Source organism: Sebastes fasciatus, chromosome 1 (genome assembly GCF_043250625.1).
Source record: "Sebastes fasciatus isolate fSebFas1 chromosome 1, fSebFas1.pri, whole genome shotgun sequence".
Taxonomy (NCBI): domain Eukaryota; kingdom Metazoa; phylum Chordata; class Actinopteri; order Perciformes; family Sebastidae; genus Sebastes; species Sebastes fasciatus.
Window position 1 is genome coordinate 45,761,283 of NC_133795.1, and position 18,613 is coordinate 45,779,895.

Consider the following 18,613-nt stretch of genomic DNA (forward strand, 5'->3'; position numbering starts at 1 on the left):
GAGACAGAATCAGTTCCGACACAGACTCCAGGTGAAGTTTAGCTGCTCCTCATCACCGTTAGAACCCTAGAAACCAGCCCACATCCACATGAAACAAACCCTCTCTGGGGTTAAATCCACCAAACAAACGGAACATCCGGGAAACCAAACCTGATCTGTAAAAGACGGAATGTGACCGTTCTGTTGTTACGCCTTAAAACCCGGTAATGACCCGGTAATGATGGAGCAGTAAACGGACACATGATTGGTGGATCAGAGCAGAACTTTAGACCCGGTTCTGTTGAAGGCTGATCGCTCCCTCCGGTTCTCCTTCAATGACAGCAGGAGCTGCGGTGCGGAGCTGCGCGGTGCGGAACGGCGGGAAGCCTGCTGTCCCGGTACCAGACGGATCTCCGTGCGTGTCTCCGGTAAGGACAACAACACGTCCACCCAGATAAACAGCGTGCGCGGCTCTCACATCAACGCGGATCAGCAGGAATGGAGCAAACACGCACACAATACACAATGGTGTTGCCCGGGGCTGCCGCGGCAGCTCTCAGACTAACCCGGGACAGACTCGGTCCGGGTCCGCTTTGCTTGACAGCTGCGGGGCCAATGGAAACGTGCACGGAGCCAGCTGCGCGCGGCTGCAGCCAATGGCAACGTGGAGATCTTGTAGAGGTTTGAGAGGTTAGTCTGCTGCTGCTGCTAAACTAACACCTAGTTAAAGTGGCTGTTTGGGCTTTGTAGTAGCTACAGTGGCCATTTTAGGAGAGCAGCGGCTCTAAAGCGAGCTGAACCGAGCTGAACCGAGCTGGACGGGAGGATGCGGCTCGGCTCGGTGCGTCCGGACCGGGCGAGAGACTCCGCGGAGCTGCAGCACAATGTGGATTAGATAGATAGAGGAGAGAGCTGCACTCCTCCTCCTTGTCTCCTCCTCCTCCCCTGCCTGCTCTCTCTCTCTCTCTCCTCCTCCTCCTCCTCCTTGTCTCTCCCCCCCTCTCCCTCCTCCCTGCCTGCTAATTTTTTATGCATTTTTCTAAACTGTCATGGCGATTTTGTGTCCTTGGAAATAAACCGCGCCAGTGTTTTTTCGGGCCAGTCGGGGTGATGTCTGGCCGGTGAGAGAGGGTGTCCGGTGACCGGAGCAGGTGAGCGGTGTACCGGGGAGGTTTACCGGTGGAGATGAGGGACTTTTAGAGACAGTCCACACGTGTAAGCAGCGGGCTGTTAGGATGTCTCTACTCCAGCGATGCGGGGACATTACGGGGCTAGCGGAGGAGCTAGCTCTGCGGCTAGCAGCGGGGCTAACGGCAACTAGGACACCGTGTCTCCGTGTCTCTGTCGGGGGCTGCTGGCCGGGGTTCATCTCGGTTTGCTCGCCAGTAACTTCTCGTTTTCCTCCCGGCAAGCTCTCTACACAACGTGAGGCGACCCAGCAACATTCAAGCTAGCAGTGTGCTAGCTGAGAGCTAGCTGGGAGCTAGCCGCTGCGTCTGCTAGCATAGATCATATACAGCCCAGACCTCAAAGAGGTGTTAGCTAGGCTGTTAGCAGTTAGCCTCTGGAGACATGTGTGCTATGTGAGTGTGGACCGGTGCTGTTTGTCCCTCTGTCCTCTCACCTGGTCAGGTGAGACAGCCAGCAGGGTGAGTGCCAGCTGTGCTCGGATGGATGGTGGCATGGATGTAAATATGGAGATGAGCTGAACAGGTTCCTTCAGTATATTCAGGCTTTAGGGTGAAGTCTGTGTCTGCAGCTGTAGCTGGGAATGAATGGAAGCAGTGCTTTAGGTTTGTAATGAGGCTTGATATGTTGCTGTTTCAATTCTCCTCAGGATGACACTGTTTTATCAGTGGTCTGGTTCTGTTGGAGGTGTTCTATCTGAGATCTGAATCTGTTGTCTACTTATTCACTCTTTGTGCTACTTTTTATTAGTGCTGAGACAATCCACCTATCTCCTGATTCAATACTATCAGGATACCTGGGTGTTGATTCGATATGTATTGTGATATGATTTGTTATCTTGTTTACCACTAGACCACGGGAACAAGTTGAATCATACACTTCTAGGGACTTTTACTTTGGAAAATCTCTAAATGAATCCAGTTAAAATGTTTGATTTTCAGCATGTATGTAGTAAGAGATGTCCTGAAGTCCAATATATCAGTCATTGTCAGCCGTTGTTCCCTTTCCCCTTGTTCCCTTTGTTAGCACCTTATTTTGAAAAGTGGACGTAGTCCCACGTGTCTACTTCCTCTAAGTTCTCCAAGGTGGTCTCTAGCTCTCCCATCAGCTCCGTTCTCTTTATCCATCCATGGTCAGCTCCATCGGGGCCGTTTGAATGCAGAGAACAGAAATGTCATTATATGGGTGCTCTACAGTTGTAGTGTCGGCCCATTTGACAACGGAAACGAGAGCGACGGCCGGCTCCACCGCACGTTACCGCGATACGATAACGTTTCCCGTCCGTGACAGAGTTAGCATGCAGCTTTAGCCGGGGTGTCTAGCTCTGCTTTTCCTGTCAATGTGTGAAACCCAAAGTGTTTCCATCCACTACTGGATGTGTAGTGTTTACCATGCTGGATTTAACATGGGAGGGTGCAGGTCGTATCCATGCTGACCCTCCAACGTTTTATACTTTCTGAGTTTTTTTTTGGTTGACGGATACGGAACGGATATGACGTCACGTTACTCAGACTACAACAATAAAAGCGGTAACTTCCTTCTACCTCCAAATAGACTCAGATGAAGCAAATATATCAATTCTGGTATTAAAACATCTATTTAAAACTCGTAAAAAAACAAAATCGCAATACATGGGTGAATCGATTCTTTTTTTTTTTTTTTACTGTCTGCTCCACTTTGACGCCATCATCAGAAGAAGTTGCTTGGGCTAAAAACAACAACTTTGCCTCCTCAACTGTCTACAGATCTAGCACCAATAAAACCAGAATATTGTGTCCATCACTCCCGCCCACGTTAGAAACTCTGATATGATTGTGACACACAGTGATAAGTTCATTATTTTAAAGTTGAATCACTGACAGCCAGCTTTAGACTGGTGAGTTTAAACATATGGATTCATTAGGACTGTCAGTCTTGCTACTGTTCATTTTCGAAAAGCTTTTTAAGATGAATTTCTTGAAATGTAGGTTATAAATGTGATCAAGCTGAGTCCAAATGCAGTTTGAATAAAACCACCCTCTGTTTAAAGGTATATCAGTTTTATTAACGTTCAGAAACATTGATAATTTCCCCGCCGTGGGACTAATAACGGATCATCTAATCTGATTTTAACATGACTCACACTGAAATGTGTTTGTTTATCACTATCAAACAGGTCTGAAGGATTCAGGTTGAAAAGTTTTACAACACAAATAGTTCCAATGAAATCTAAAAGTACAAATGTTAGTAAGTATTATGCTTAATTAAGATTGTTGATTATGATTAATTGTTACGATTAAGAGGGGGTCCTTGGATCCTAAAACATCTGCAGGATGAATACGTGATGGCAGATGTTTTCAGCTGTTTTCAGAAAACCAGTTAAATACCAGCAACATGTGACGTTCCGTTACAGCACACATTTAGATTATTATAACACATGTGTTTTCAGTAGGGCTGCACCTAACGATTATTTTTTTAACGATTAATCTAACGATTATTTTTTCGATTAGTCGATTAATCTAACGACTAATTCATCAATTATTCAAATTTTTTTTTTTTATAAATAAATATCAAAAACTTGACTCATTATTTCAATACTTTATTCAAATATCTTCTCTTATAAACATATACATAAAACAAGAATATTATTATGGCATTATTTCACAACAAAAAATATCCCAGGCTTTACTGGTAATCTGTTTTCAGTCCAACATACAATTTCTCCAAAATAAAATTAAAACAAGAGCTTGTATTGTAAATTCATGTAAAAGGAATACAGTGCAATGTTCTTTTTGTGGAAAAAGTCCCCCCACTCTGCTTATCCTGAAAAAGAGACACAGAAAGCCATTAGAATAATTTTAACAGTGGCACATTTTAAAACAGGTCTAATTTCCACAGCACTGTTGTGTTATGACATTAGGCTAATAATAATAATAATAATCCTCATCAGTATTTTTACTTAAGTACTTAACTTAAAACTTTAAATGGTTTAGACATGGATTTATTTCATCACTGTAATAATATGCAGTTAAGATAAACACTAGCAAATGTACTTTTGCATCAGTGTGGAGCAAGAGAGAAATAATTGAAACTATTTACAGACTAACAGTCACAGACTGTAGAACAATATGTAATGTTACTATAAGCCATTTTCTCACTCGTACATCGCCGTTAAAGTAAACAGAAAATATATAATGGCCGTATAACAACGTTAGATGACGCATGGTGTAACGTTACGTTACTATAACAGTGGTCCATAAAATACTTTTAACATGGTGGTGATGAAGAAACATTTTAAAAACAAACTTTAAATGACTACTGCTAACAGAAACATGCCCGCGCTTTTACAATCTTAATATATCATGCCTGGGTGATGAAAAAGTAAACGGGACTTACAGCGGTGTGTTGCTGCGGTCTTCTTCACTCAGCGCTCCGGGATGCCTTCTTGTCAGGTGATGGTGCATTGCACTTGTACTGCTGTGGTACGCCATCTCTATTCTGCACAATTTACAGAGCACTGGATTGTTGGGTCTTTGTTTGAAGTATTCCCACACCTTTGATGAACGTGGGAGAGTTTTTTTTTACGCTTCTTGCTCTCTGGGGGAATCAGAATCCATGCTCGGACCGGGCGCAGCGCATTTTCATTATGTCATCCGATGCGTCGACGCACGTTACGTAAATCAACGTATTTACGTAATCGACTACGTCGACGAATCGCCCCAGCCTTAGTTTTCAGTAGTAATACCTGATCATTTTAGTTTATATTTGACAATTAATACCAAGTTTTAAACAGTTAAAGTTCAGAGCCAACTTTCTGTGCATTTCTAAAACCATTTTGTGATAATTATTATGGGGTGAAGATGACGATTAAAATATTTAATCGTGATTAATCGCAAATTAATCGCAATTTTTTTAATCTGTTCAAAATGTCCCTTAAAAGGACATTTGTCAAGTATTTAATCCTCTTATCAACATGGGAGTGGACAAATATGCTGCTTTATGCAAATGTATGTATATATTTATTATTTTAAATCAATTATCAGCACAAAACGGCAGATATTGTCCAGAAACCCTCACGGGTACTGCATTTAGCATAAAAAATATGCTCAAATCATAACATGGCAAACTGCAGCCCAACAGGCAACAACAGCTGTCAGTGTGCTGCCTTGACTATGACTTGCCCCAAACTGCATGTGATTATCATAAAGTGGTAATCATGTCTGTGAAGGCGAGACTTGTGGGTACCCATAGAACCCATTTTCAGTCACATATCTGGAGGTCAGAGGTCAATGGACCCCTTTTGAAAATGACCATGACAGTTTTCCGTCGCCAAAATTTAGCGTAACTTAGATGGCGGTCAGCGTGCTCCCAGTTTGGAGAAGCAGACAGGAGTAGCGGCAGGAAGCTAAGCGACGTACTGCTGTGGACGCCACGTTAGTTCAGATCAGGGAGTCACACAATAACACAAACTAACTAACCGATGGATGCAGCGGTAGACCAGCAACTCCCCTGTTCTGAGAGGTAAAATCACTGGTTTTCTGAATGGAGTCTGGTGGCTTTGAAGCAAGCGATAAAACGGCTTCAGTTCCCCGTCAGAAAGGGCTGTCTGATGGCGAGGTAAAGCGGTGAAAACATTGTAAATACAGCGTACACTGAAACTGATATTGATATTTTTAGGTGTCTAAAATGTGTTTTTCTGCTGCTTTACCTTGCCATCAGACAGACCTTCCTGTTATATCGCTCTCTTCAAAGCCACCAGACTCCATTCACAAAACAGTCATTTTACCTCCCGGAACACAGGAGTATACATACAACCCCACTACAAAAAATCTGAATTATCCCTTTCAGTTATTTCCAGACCTAGCACAGCTAACGTTGACTCAATGTGGGTACCCATAGAACCCATTTTCATTCACATATCTGGAGGTCAGAGGTCAAGGGACCCCTTTGAAAATGGCCATGACACTTTTTCCTTGTCAAGATTTAGCGTAAATTTGGAGCGCTATTTAACCTCCTTCACTACAAGCTAGTATGACCTGAAGAAAAGAAGTTACAGAAATTAGTGGCGTTAAAATGAATTTGCGTTAACTTTGACAACCCTAATTATAATACATGTGTTTTCAGTAATAATACCTGATCATTTTTGTTTATATCTGACAATTAGTACCCAGTTTTGAACAGATAAAGTTCAGAAACAACTTTCTGTGCATTTCTAAAACCATTTGGTGATAATTATTATAGGGTGAAGATGACCCCTTTCTGTGATTTTACAACACCTTAATGTTTTAACTGGAGGCGACAGTGGAAGCTTTAAAGGATCCACCTGTTGTAGTAAAATGAGAGCAAACATGTTTGAGCGTATTCTGCCTAAATAAATGTTTCAGGTTTTCTATATTTGAATTAAAATGAGGTGTGCTCATCTCCTTCAGTGATTGTGAACTCTCTGAATCAGTGTAGTATTCAATAATAAATCAGGGCTGATAAAGCAACAACATCTGCTTCCCCTGGACACTTCATTAGAAACACATATTTAATACAATCCAATGAAACACATCTGCCACTAATTCTACAGTCAGGAAGATTACAATGTTCACATTTTGTTGACGCTGTCAGAGAAGTTTTAATTCATCTACATCTAGTGTCTCTATTGTTCTCACCTCCCTCACGTTTGTAAATGTCCACTACTACTACACCACTACTAACTACAACCCATATAATAATTCAATGAATCCCTCTCAGTCAAAGTGAACATTATTATTCTCTTTAAAGGTGGATTTTATGGCTGAGCTGTATGCATTAGATTACACAAGTGTACCTAATGAAGTGGCCCCTGACTGTATGTGTCTGCACATATGCATATAGGGCTGAGCATTACAGTCACGTTGTAATGTAAAGCAGACTGTAAATGCTGCAACTGGATAATATAATAATAATAATAGTAATAATAATAATAATAATATTAATATAGTGGCAGTTTGTAGGCCATTTTACCTTTTTTATAGGAAACAATAACTAGCAAAGTTTTCTTTTTATGACTAATCCCAACAATCTAATAAATAATTTAATGCAATTTAATATTAATTAACCTACATTTTGGTTGCAGCTTTCTGCGTTTTTTTTCTTTTAATCAAGTATTTATAATGTCAAATATTTAAATAAAAATACAATCATTTATTTCCTAATCATTTGAATTGTGTTTTTATGCAAATAACCACTATAGATAAGTATAACAAAGTAAAAGGAGAACATTTAGAAATAAAATTTGAATTTTTGACAGTTGGAATGAAGCACAACATGGAAGTGAAAGCAGCGCTCTGTTTATTTAATTGTGAAATGGCAATAAAAACATTTTGTCCATGAATAATGGTTATGCATAATCGTAATAAATAATCATGATCTCAATATTGAGCAAAATAATTGTGATTATCATTTTGGCCGTAATCGTGCAGCCCTATGACGTAGATTAGCTAATCAATGAGGTTCTGAATAATGTCAACGCTAGCTGTGATCAGTCTGGAAATAACTGAAAGAAGAAGGGTTGTATGTATACTCCTGTGTTCCGGGAGGTGAAATTACTGTTTTGTGAATGGAGTCTGGTGGCTTTGAAGAGAGCGATATAATAGGAAGGTCTGTCTGAGTGCGAGGTAAAGCGGCTGTGGACGGGAGCAGCAGAAAAACACATTTTAGACACCTAAAAAAATCAATATCAGTTTAAGTGTACGCTGTATTTAGAATATTTTCACCGCTTTACCTCGCTGTCAGACAGCGCTTTCTGACGGGGAACTGAAGCAGTTATATCACTCTCTTCAAAGCCACCAGACCCCATTCACAAAACCAGTGATTTTACCTCTCAGAACAGTGGAGTTGCTGGTCTACCGCTGCATCCATCGGTTAGTTAGATGGTGTTATTATGTGACTTTCTGATCTGAACTAACGTGGCGTCCAGAGCAGTACATCGATTAGCTTCCTGCCGCTACTCCTGTCTGCTTCTCCAAACTGGGAGCACGTCGACCGCCATCTAAGTTACGCTAAATTTTGGCGACGGAAAACTGTCATGGTCATTTTCAAAGGGGTCCCTTGACCTCTGACCTCCAGATATGTGAATGGGTTCTATGGGTACCCACGAGTCTCCCCTTTACAGACATGCTCACTTTATGATAATCACATGCAGTTTGGGGTCAAGTCATAGTCAAGTCAACACACTGACAGTTGTTGTTGCCTGTTGGGCTGCAGTTTGCCATGTTGATAAGAGTATTAAATACTTGTCAAATGTCCCTTTAAGGAACATTTAACAGATAAAATATGTGATTTGTTTGCGATTTAATTGATTGACGGCCCTACTTTCGCTATATCTTTCCACTTTGCAGTACGATGATCCAAACCAGTAGTTGGAGTCATATGTTACCGTCAAACACCTTTTTGTCTCTCAGGTTTCCGTCCCAGATCTTTACAAATGTAACGCTGTACTGAATCAAAGTATTTCTTTAAATCTGAGCAGCTGCTCCAGTTCGTCTCAAACCACTGTAATCATTGAGTGATACGGTCTTTGTGAATGAAATATAAAAGTTTAGATGATATTAACCTTTATTATGCTTTACATTTACATTAGAACGGGCGCATATCTGTGGAGAAGATAAAAAGGTCAATCGTTGAGCATCATGTGTTCCCTCGATTCATTACAGGATCACAGCTTCAGGTGACTGAAACACTTCAATACCTAGAAACACGGTAAAAAGGTGTTTCTCTCAGACACACACTGTGATGTTTTGTTATGTAAAGAATCCAGAGGGATGAGAGAGGAGGAACCTTTCTACTCTCTCTCTCTGCTGTTAAGAAGATCTTCATCTTCACTTTGTCACTTCTGTGGGTGGAGAGAGAGACGGAGGAGATTAGTTTAAAGCAGACCGGCTGAATCTCAGTTTACAGGCTCAATTAGTGTCAATCAGGATGCAAAGCTCTCCTGTTTTTATTCCTCACTAAACCTTTGTGTTTTAGGCTGAGAAGGCAGCTATACATTTACATTAAAATATAAGTCTCACACACCGTTAACATGATGGTAATATCGGAGGGAAAAATCTGTTCCACAAACGCCCCACATGGAGCTGGATTATACAAACGTTTGAACGCCTGTGGAGGATCTTGACTGAATTGTCTTATTGTGTCTTCTTTGGTTAGACTTCATTGTGTTAGGTGTATTACTTAATAACATTATTTTCAATAAGTGTACACATGACACATCACAGGGCTCCAGACTAACTTTTTACACTTGTCTGCATTGGTGTGCCTAACTTTGTCATTTAGGTGCACCAGCACATAATTAAGTTGCACCCAAAATGTTTCATAGCACCTTTCGGCTCCGCAATAATACATTTGAAGCGTTTTGTCACTTCCCATGGGCAATACCAGAAATTTAGTCGTTGATACCAATACTAATGAAATTCCATGTTTCGCGATACCAATTCGATACCAGGTTAAAAAACAAAAGTGAAATAATAAATCCCATGTACTTCAACATCCACTCCTTTATTATCGTTTGCATTCTGGTTTTTGTTATGAAGTAGGAAAAAGTCTTTTTGGGCCCAATCACGTGACTGACACGGACGTTGTAGTACCGCCGTTTGGCCACTACGACAGTCCGGATCGACGACATGCGCACTTCTTTGGGGCTTGGTTCAAGCGAGCTGGAGTGACCGGAGTCAACTTCATGTATCCTGCAACTCCGGCTCAGACGGTCTTAAGGTGGCTCTTAAGGAGGACCAGCTTTTCTCCTTAAACTGACGAGTTTTTCTCAGCTTTTTAATTCATTATTAATATTTCTTTTAAACGATAGCGTTAGTCGATTAAAGTGCTTAATGTTGGTTAACCGTTAGACGCTTAATTATTAACATCCCTAATTTGAACACATCATAATAACGTTAGAATTCACCATAGCCCAATACTCATCTTAGAGCCTGAACGCGTCATAACTTTAAATCAATGGCACCTCTCGTTAAGCTCTCCTCCTGCTGATTTCAACACAGATTTGTTGAGGAAGCAACAGGCTGGGTCGCCGGACACACAGATAATTTAGAGTTTAACAGTCCACCTACGGTACCACCAGGTATCCACATGTTTACATATTCCGTTGGTATCAGAGCAGCGTGATGTAATGTGTGCGCACAGCGAGTGAGTGGTTGAGTGACAGAGGGAGAGATGCGCTCATCGGAGCAGAGAAGAAATTAGCGGTAAAGTTGTCTCGTGTCATTAAATGTACAGTAGTGTACACACACACACACAGTCACATTGCTTTCTGCCTTCCACACTTGTGAAATGAATCCGGCGCAGTGTCCAGGTATAGGCATCTTACGGGAGACAGGTGGTGGAGCGGTTACCTCCGCCGGTGATGTCTGATCAGGGTCGTTCAGGGCCGGGGACAGGTGTAACGGGCACCGCAACATTTTTCGTGACGAGAAACAATCAGCAATTCTCTTCATATTGAACTACTGGTATGTTTTATGGCTGTGATGTTGCTCGAGGAGGAGTAGGCTACAGGGAGCAGTCTCACGCATGCACACTTTCACATTGAAATAAACCGAGCGCTGCTTTCTCTTCCATGTTGGGCTACATTTCTGCTAATGTACAAAACTCTGCATCAAAATAAGACCTGTCCTTATTCACAGTGTGTCTCTAAGAAGCAAAGTAAAACTGGACCAAACTTTTGGTCTTGGGAGTTGTCCGTGTTAACGTTGTAGAACTTAAACCCTTTCACAGTTTTCAGTTCATCAAAGCTCCACCCTCTCGTGTCACTTCTGGTTGCAAAAAAACAAGATGGCGACGGCCACAATGGGTCGTGTCCAGAAGGTAACTCGCGAAAACTTGCAAAAACTCTTGACAGACCCACTGATCAACAACTTATCCTCACAGTAACCATCTCACGAGAGTTTCGCGATTTGCGTGTTCCCTTCTAGACACGACCGCCAAAATGCCGAACTCAAGGCTTCAAAACCGTAGTCCACAGACCAACGGGTGACGTCGCGGTGACTCCCTCCACTTCTTCTATACAGTCTGGGCATGACAGCACCCAAAAAGTGAAGCCAAAATGGAGCATTTTAAACATCACAGTTCATTTAATTGTTGGAAGCCAAAATCGTGATCCGGATAATATATACGATTAATTGTGCAGCCCTATGTGGAGGTGATTAGCGGTTTATCTAATGGTTCATATGAGAGTCTCTCTGTGTTGTAACCTGTAACCCAGGCCAGGCTGCACTCCTTTGTTTAATCCCTTGTGGAGCGTCTAACCGTTGAAGCAGGACGGAGCGAGGACGAGCTGTGGTCCATTTTAAAGTTCACAGAAACACTCGGCGGTGCTGAGTTTGGTTGCGATTTAGCTCAGCCGGCTGCTCCTCCTCGTCTCCTGATGATTCTCAGACTCAGCGACCGTTCGGCTTTTCAAGGGCAAGTGGGCGAGTGAAGGGAATGAGGTCACTGAGAAAGGGACGAGGTCACAGAGAAGGGAACGTGTCTCTCCTCCCAGACGGCCCACGAAGGTTTCTGTCTGTAGTCGGCTGTAGCACCACTTCTTCAGGAGACGCAATGTTGTCACCACATGTTTCTAATATTGATGGATGTCGATGATTATCACAATATATATTTAAAAATAATTAGTAATGCTCAAGTTACGGTGTATCTTCGTGACCAAATTTTTATTGTTTTACCTTTTTGCCCCATTATGGAAGAGACATGAGGCCACATATTTATATAGCACCTTTAATATCGAAGTTGACAAAGTGACAAAGTGATATGACAGCAGAAAGACAACACTCTTCTCTGTACTCATCTGAGTCTATGTGGAGGTAGAAGGAAGTTACCGCTTTTATTGTTGTAGTCTGAGTAACATGACGTCATATCCGTTCCGCATCCGTCTACCAAAACACACCTCAGAAAGTCTAAAATGTTGGAGGGTCAGCGTGGATACGACCTGCACCCTCCCACGTTAAATCCAGCGTGGTAAACACTACACATCCAGTAAAGGATGGAAACACTTTGGGTTTCACACATTGACAGGAAAAGCAGAGCTAGACATCACGGCTAAAGCTGCATGCTAACTATGTCACGGACAGGAAACGTTATGGTATGGCGCTAACGTGGCGGTCCAGCCGGCCGTCGCTCTCTTCTCTCCTTGGTCAAATGGGACGAGGCTACAACTGTAGAGCACCCATATACTGACATTTCTGTTCTCTGCATTCAAACGGCCCCGATGGAGATGACCATGGATGGATAAAGAGAACGGAGCTGACGGGAGAGCTAGAGACCACCTTGGAGAAGTTAGAGGAAGTAGACACGTGGGACTACGTACGCTTTTCAAAATAAGGTGTTAACAAAGGGAACTGTATATACAAAATACATAATATGGAAATAAGATTGATTGGATTATATTCAGCAGAAGTATAAAACATTACATGTCCCTTATAAATTAAAAAGAAAATAGCACTAATCGGTGAGGGAAAGTCTTTATTCTTTGATTTTTGGGTTGCTGGATAAAAAATGTAATAAATAATTCCTGACAATGACTGATATATTTGACTTCAGGACATCTCTGACTACATACATGCTGAAAATCAAACATTTTTACTGGATTCATTTAGAGATTTTCCAAAGTAAAAGTCCCTAGAAGTGGATGATTCAACTTTTTCCCATGGTCTAGTGGTAAACGAGTTAACAACAATCGCAATAAATCACAATATGGAATCACAATACTTAAAAATCACAACACATATCGAATCAGCACCCAGTATAATGATAGTATTGAATCAGGAGATAGGTGGATCCTCCCAGCCCTATAATATTTACATTATATACGACCCTTCCTGTTAGCCCTAAGCTAACTGGAATGTGGATCGGACCGAATCGATCCAATTCTGATAGTGAAACGAGTCATTTCGCTGGAAACTATTTATGTACCGTTTAACATGGCAGAGGCCATGCCGTATTGGCTGTTCGTGTAGCGTTTTTGTCGGTAGAGGAAGCGCCGTTAAATTAAAAAATAACTATCAAAAATAAATCTCATGAATGAATCATCGTCGTTGTGGAAGATTTAATTATGAACATTTTGGAGAAAGATTTCTCGCCCAGCGGCCCTGATGACAATAAATCCTGGGGGTTGTTTCTTCTCCCTGCAGGAGACGACAACGCTCTGTAGACGGACTTAATAAAACACAACTGACGCAGTTTATTCACTAACTATGACCTGCATGATGTCATCATACAGTATATGAAGTAGTTAGAAGTAAAGACTAGACCAGAGAGGAGAGGAGAAGGATAAACATACATCATACATTAAACATACATTAATATAGAAATGGAGAAAAGCAAACTAATTCAGAATACTGTTTTCTGACAGTTGCACTACATAATAAATATAATGAAATAGGTTTGTGGTTGAGTATCTTTTTGTTTTTTAAATATTTTATGCAGTTTGTCAATCTCTCTCTCTCTCTCTCTCTCTCTCTCTCTCTCTCTCTCTCTCTCTCTCTCTCTCTCTCTCTCTGTCTCTCTCTCTCTGTGTGTGCGTGCGCCAAGTCATCCAGTGTCTCTATGGCAACAGCAGATGGAGTGACGAGGGTGTGATGATGCTGTATTGTCCTGTTTTCATACTGGTTCACTTCCATCCGTGCCCTCCACATGACGCGTCCTCCCACATGATGCATCACGCAGGCGCCGCCTCTCCACAGCTCCAGCGGCGGGCCTCGGGGTGCCAAGTGTCCCACATATCCCGAAGCACTTAACTGATCACACTTCGCTGGCGTGTTTTTAGTCACCATATGTGCAATTTATTTATTTCTGCACTGCGTTTCCCAGAGATCAGTTGGCAGTCTGTCAGTACGGCTGCTGATCTGACATCAGTAGCGCTGCCTTTTTATCTCCAATCATGTCCATAACATTTCTGTTTTTATTCCAAATAAAGCATGGAGGCTACTGCTAGATCTGTCAAAGGATTAACGCCTTTTATTTTAAAACCTAGCAGCACCAGATGACCTGCAAATGTTCAAGCTTTGGCTGCAGGTTGAACCCCAGTCAGGATATATTAATGGATGTAATGGTAATGTCATTAATCAGGGACATTCTGTAAATCAGAATCAGTACACGCGTACCTTAGAAGGGCCTCAAGTACAAAAAGAAGCATTTTCAAGTATTTGTGTTTAACTTCTGTGTGTTTGAGACCGTCTCCTTCACTCGTGATTACAGAACTTTATGGACACAACATCCAGTGTTTAGTGTCCCACATTTAAAGATGGCAGATGTGAGTGTGTTATAAACCGGTGTTTGATGCTGCAGTTGATCTTAATGGTACAGTGTGACAGGTGCAGAGCAGCGTACACGACCACAGATGTTATTTTATCATCCGAGTGTTGAGCAGTGAAATAATGATTCTGCTGAATGTCGTGTACGGAGTGAACAAATGATATCACCTGTTCTAACTCTGGTTCTACAGGAGCTACCTGCAGATCACCTGACTAGTTAACTTGTATAAAATGTAAAAAAGCAGTTATAGAACCTCTAAACTAACTTCTTACCAGATTAACATAACATAAGCAGCCCCTCTTTTAGTGTTGCACAGTATATCGATACTAGAAAGGTATCGCGATATCCTGCCGTTAATTACAGTTGTTCTATTTTAGAATAAAAAAACTGTATATATAAACTGGAAAAAGAAAGTTTGGAAACTTGTGTTTGGTCGATTATTTCTCTGTTGTTACAATGCTAATTTTCATTGTATTTTACATCGTTGGAAAGCCTGTTTATTTACCTTCACAATGATGTCCAACTTGTAAGGATCATGCATTTGTGGGATGAGCAGCACAGCTGATTATGTGGGGAGCGCCCAAGAAAAATTTGCCAAAATGCTCCGTCAATGGTAAACAGTGTATTCTCCTGTTGGTATTGACTCTTGTTTTGAGTTGTTTGGTGGATTGGATGATTGAACTCTCTATCAGTAACAAGGAACAAACAAGACATATTGGCTATTTTACACTTTATTCATTGAATCCACCGTCAGGAGCCTCAGTAGAGGTGGAAGATCCATACGCAGCCACAACAGCCTGGCACCTCCTCCTCATGCTGGTCACCAACCTGGTCACACGTTGCTGTGGGATGGTGTTCCATTCCTCAACCAGGATTCGTTGCAGGTCAGCCAGCGTGGTTGTGTTGGTCACTCTAACACGTACAGCACGCCCAAGCTGATCCCACAAGTGTTGAATTGGAATGAGGTCTGGACTCTTGGCAGGCCGTTCCATTCTCTCTACTCCCACATTGTGGAGGTAGTCTGTGATAACCCTGGCTCTGTGGGGGCGAGCGTTGTCATCTTGGGGGATGAAGTTAGGTCCCAGATTGTGGAGATATGGGATCGCCACTGGCTGCAGAATCTCATCCCGATATCTCCCTGCATTGAGATGGCCTTCAATGATGACAAGCCTTATTTTACCAGTGAGGGAGATGCCACCCCACACCATGACACGGCCCCCACCAAAAGCTGTTACTCCATCGGTGCAACAATCAGCATAGCGTTCTCCATGTCGTCTCCATACTTTGACCCTGCCATCCAACTTTCACAGACAGAACCTGGACTCATCACTGAACATGACATTCCCCCACATGTTCAGGTTCCATTGTCTGTGTTGTCGACACCAGCGTAAACGGGCCTGACGGTGAAGGACAGTCATTGCAGGCTTCCTGGTAGCCTTATGAGAATACACTGTTTACCATTGGCAGAGCATTTTGGCAAATCTTTCTTGGGCGCTCCCCACATAATCAGCTGTGCTTCTCATCCTACAAATGCATGATCCTTACAAGTTGGACATCATTGTAAAGGTAAATAAACAGGCTTTCCAACCATGTAAAATACAATGACCATTAGCCTTGTAACAACAGAAATAATACAACAAACACAAGTTTCCGAACTTTCTTTTTCCAGTATATACAGTGGAGGAAATAAGTATTTGATCCCTTGCCGATTTTGTAAGTTTTTGCCCACTTACAAAGAAAAGAACGGTCTATAATTTTAATGGTAGGTATATTTTAACAGTGAGAGACAGAATATTAAAAAAAATCCAGAAAATCACATCATATATAAAAGTTAAAAATTGATTTGCATTTGATTGTGGGAAATAAGTATTTGTTACCCTAGCAAAACATGACTCAGTACTTGGTGGAGAAATGTTGTTGGCAAGCACAGAGGTCAGACGTTTCTTGTAGTTGGTCACCAGGTTTGCGCACATCTCGGGGGATTTTGGTCCACTCCTTTTTGCAGATCATCTCCAAATCCTTAAGGTTTCGAGGCTGTCGCTTGGCAACTCGAAGCTTCAGCTCCCTCCACAGATTTGATATGGAATTAAGGTCCGGAGACTGGCTAGGTCACTCCATGACCTTAATGTGCTTCTTCTTGAGCCACTCCTTTGCTGCCTTGGCCGTATGTTTTGGGTCATTGTCGTGCTGGAAGACCCATCCACGTCCCATTTTCAGTGTCCTGGCTGAGGGAAGGAGGTTGTCGCCCAACATTTCAAGGTACATGGCCCCGTCCATCCTCCCTTCGATGCGGTGAAGTCGTCCTGTCCCCGTAGCAGAGAAACACCCCCAAAACATAATGTTTCCACCTCCATGCTTGACGGTGGGGATGGTGTTCTTGGGGTTATAGTCAGCATTTCTCTTCCTCCAAACACGGCGAGTTGAGTTGATGCCAGAGAGCTTGATTTTGGTCTCATCTGACCACATCACCTTCTCCCAAGCCTTCTCTGAATCATTCAGGTGTTCATTGGCAAACAGACGGGCCTGTACATGTTCCTTCTTGAGCAGGGGGACATTGCGGGCGCTGCAGGATTTTAATCCGTTATGGTGTAGTGTGTTACCAATGGTTTTCTTGGTGATTGTGGTCCCAGCTGTCTTGTGATCATTAAGAAGTTCCTCCCGTGTAGTTCTGGGCTGGTCCCTCACCTTTCTCATGATCATCGATACCCCACGAGACGAGATCTTGCGTGGAGCCCCAGACCGAGGGCGATTGATGTGTTTCTTCCATTTCCGAATAATGGCACCAACAGTTGTCTCCTTCTCACCAAGCTGCTTGCTGATGGTCTTGTGGCCGATTCCAGTCTTGTGCAGGTCTACAATCTTGTCTCTGACGTCCTTAGACAGCCCTTTGGTCTTGCCCATGGTGGAGAGGTTGGAATCTGATTGTGGACAGGTGTCTTTTATACAGGTCACGAGTTGAGATTCGGAGTACTTTCTTAAAGCGAGAGGACTAATCTAACCGGTCTGTGGGGGACAGAATTCTTGTTGGTTGCTAGGGGATCAAATACTTATTTCCCACAATAAAATACAAATCAATTTATAACTTTTATATGATGTGATTTTCGGGATTTTTTTTTTATATTCTGTCTCTCACTGTTAAAATATACCTACCATTAAAATTATAGACCGTTCTTTTCTTCGTAAGTGGGCAAACTTACAAAATCGGCAAGGGATCAAATACTTATTTCCTCCACTGTATGTATGTATATATATATATATATATATATAACATAGAGAAGTTATAAGAAAGAATACGGATGAAATGGAAATGTGTGCATTTTCAAAAATAAATGCAAATATAAAGTCAACCGATCAAAGAAATCACATAAACTTAAAGTGTAGGGGACATCAGATTACCGCATACCATCATTTTTTCAATTAATACATTTTTACATTTAAACATTTTTATTTTATTTAATTTTTCATTTATTTGGTTTTACTCAAACAGACATTTACATAAACATACTTAATTATATACAGATATAAAGTGAACCAACTTTTCCTCTTTTTACAATGAAATTATAGAACACAAAAATAGAACATGGGATGCTTTTCATGTGTAAAAAGATAAAATAAATAATAATAAAAAAATAAAAAAATGCACATTTAGAAAAAAAAAGAAAAATTAAACAAAAGGGCATTTTGGGGAAATATATCTTTTCCATTCCTTCCAAATTTCCTCGAATTTAGTTTCCTGAAGCCTCATCAAAGTAATTCTTTCCATTACAAATATTTCATAAATGACATCATACCAGTTCTCTAATGACGGGGTATCTAGTTTGAGCCATTTCTTAGTAATTACTTTTCTAGCAGCTACACTCAATATTCCAAATAAGTATGTTGTTTTAATATTTGTAGATGTTGATAGTAGAAGACCAAACAGGAGTTCGTCCCACTTAAAAGCATTTAAACATTTTTATTTAATAAAAAAATAATGTTAAGTTCCATGTTGTGTCATCTATTATTCTATTATTTTTCCTGATGTTTTAGGTTTTTGCTGCAGTATCGTTTCAGTATCGGTATACAGATATTTATGCAGTGTATCGTATCAAAGTCAGAACTTTGATATCGTGACAACACTACTACGACTGTATGACTGAGAGAAGTGTGTCCTCAGACTGAAGTGGTACGAGGCTGTAGGTTG

At 41.5% G+C, this 18,613-nt stretch overlaps 1 protein-coding gene across 9 annotated transcripts in view; it reads left to right on the forward strand.

Annotated features, from left to right (window-relative positions):
• Nucleotides 1-274: 274 nt before the first annotated feature.
• chd6 (chromodomain helicase DNA binding protein 6) overlaps nucleotides 275-18,613 on the forward strand; it is a 113,776-nt gene continuing 95,437 nt past the window's right edge. For 8 of the 9 annotated variants that reach the window (XM_074649786.1, XM_074649813.1, XM_074649795.1 and 5 more), the window contains exon 1: nucleotides 963-1,130. The gene's annotated coding sequence lies outside the window, so the exon portion shown is untranslated. Of the gene's footprint in view, nucleotides 408-962; nucleotides 1,131-18,613 lie in introns of those variants that run through there. The other variant, XM_074649839.1, reaches the window with a different exon arrangement.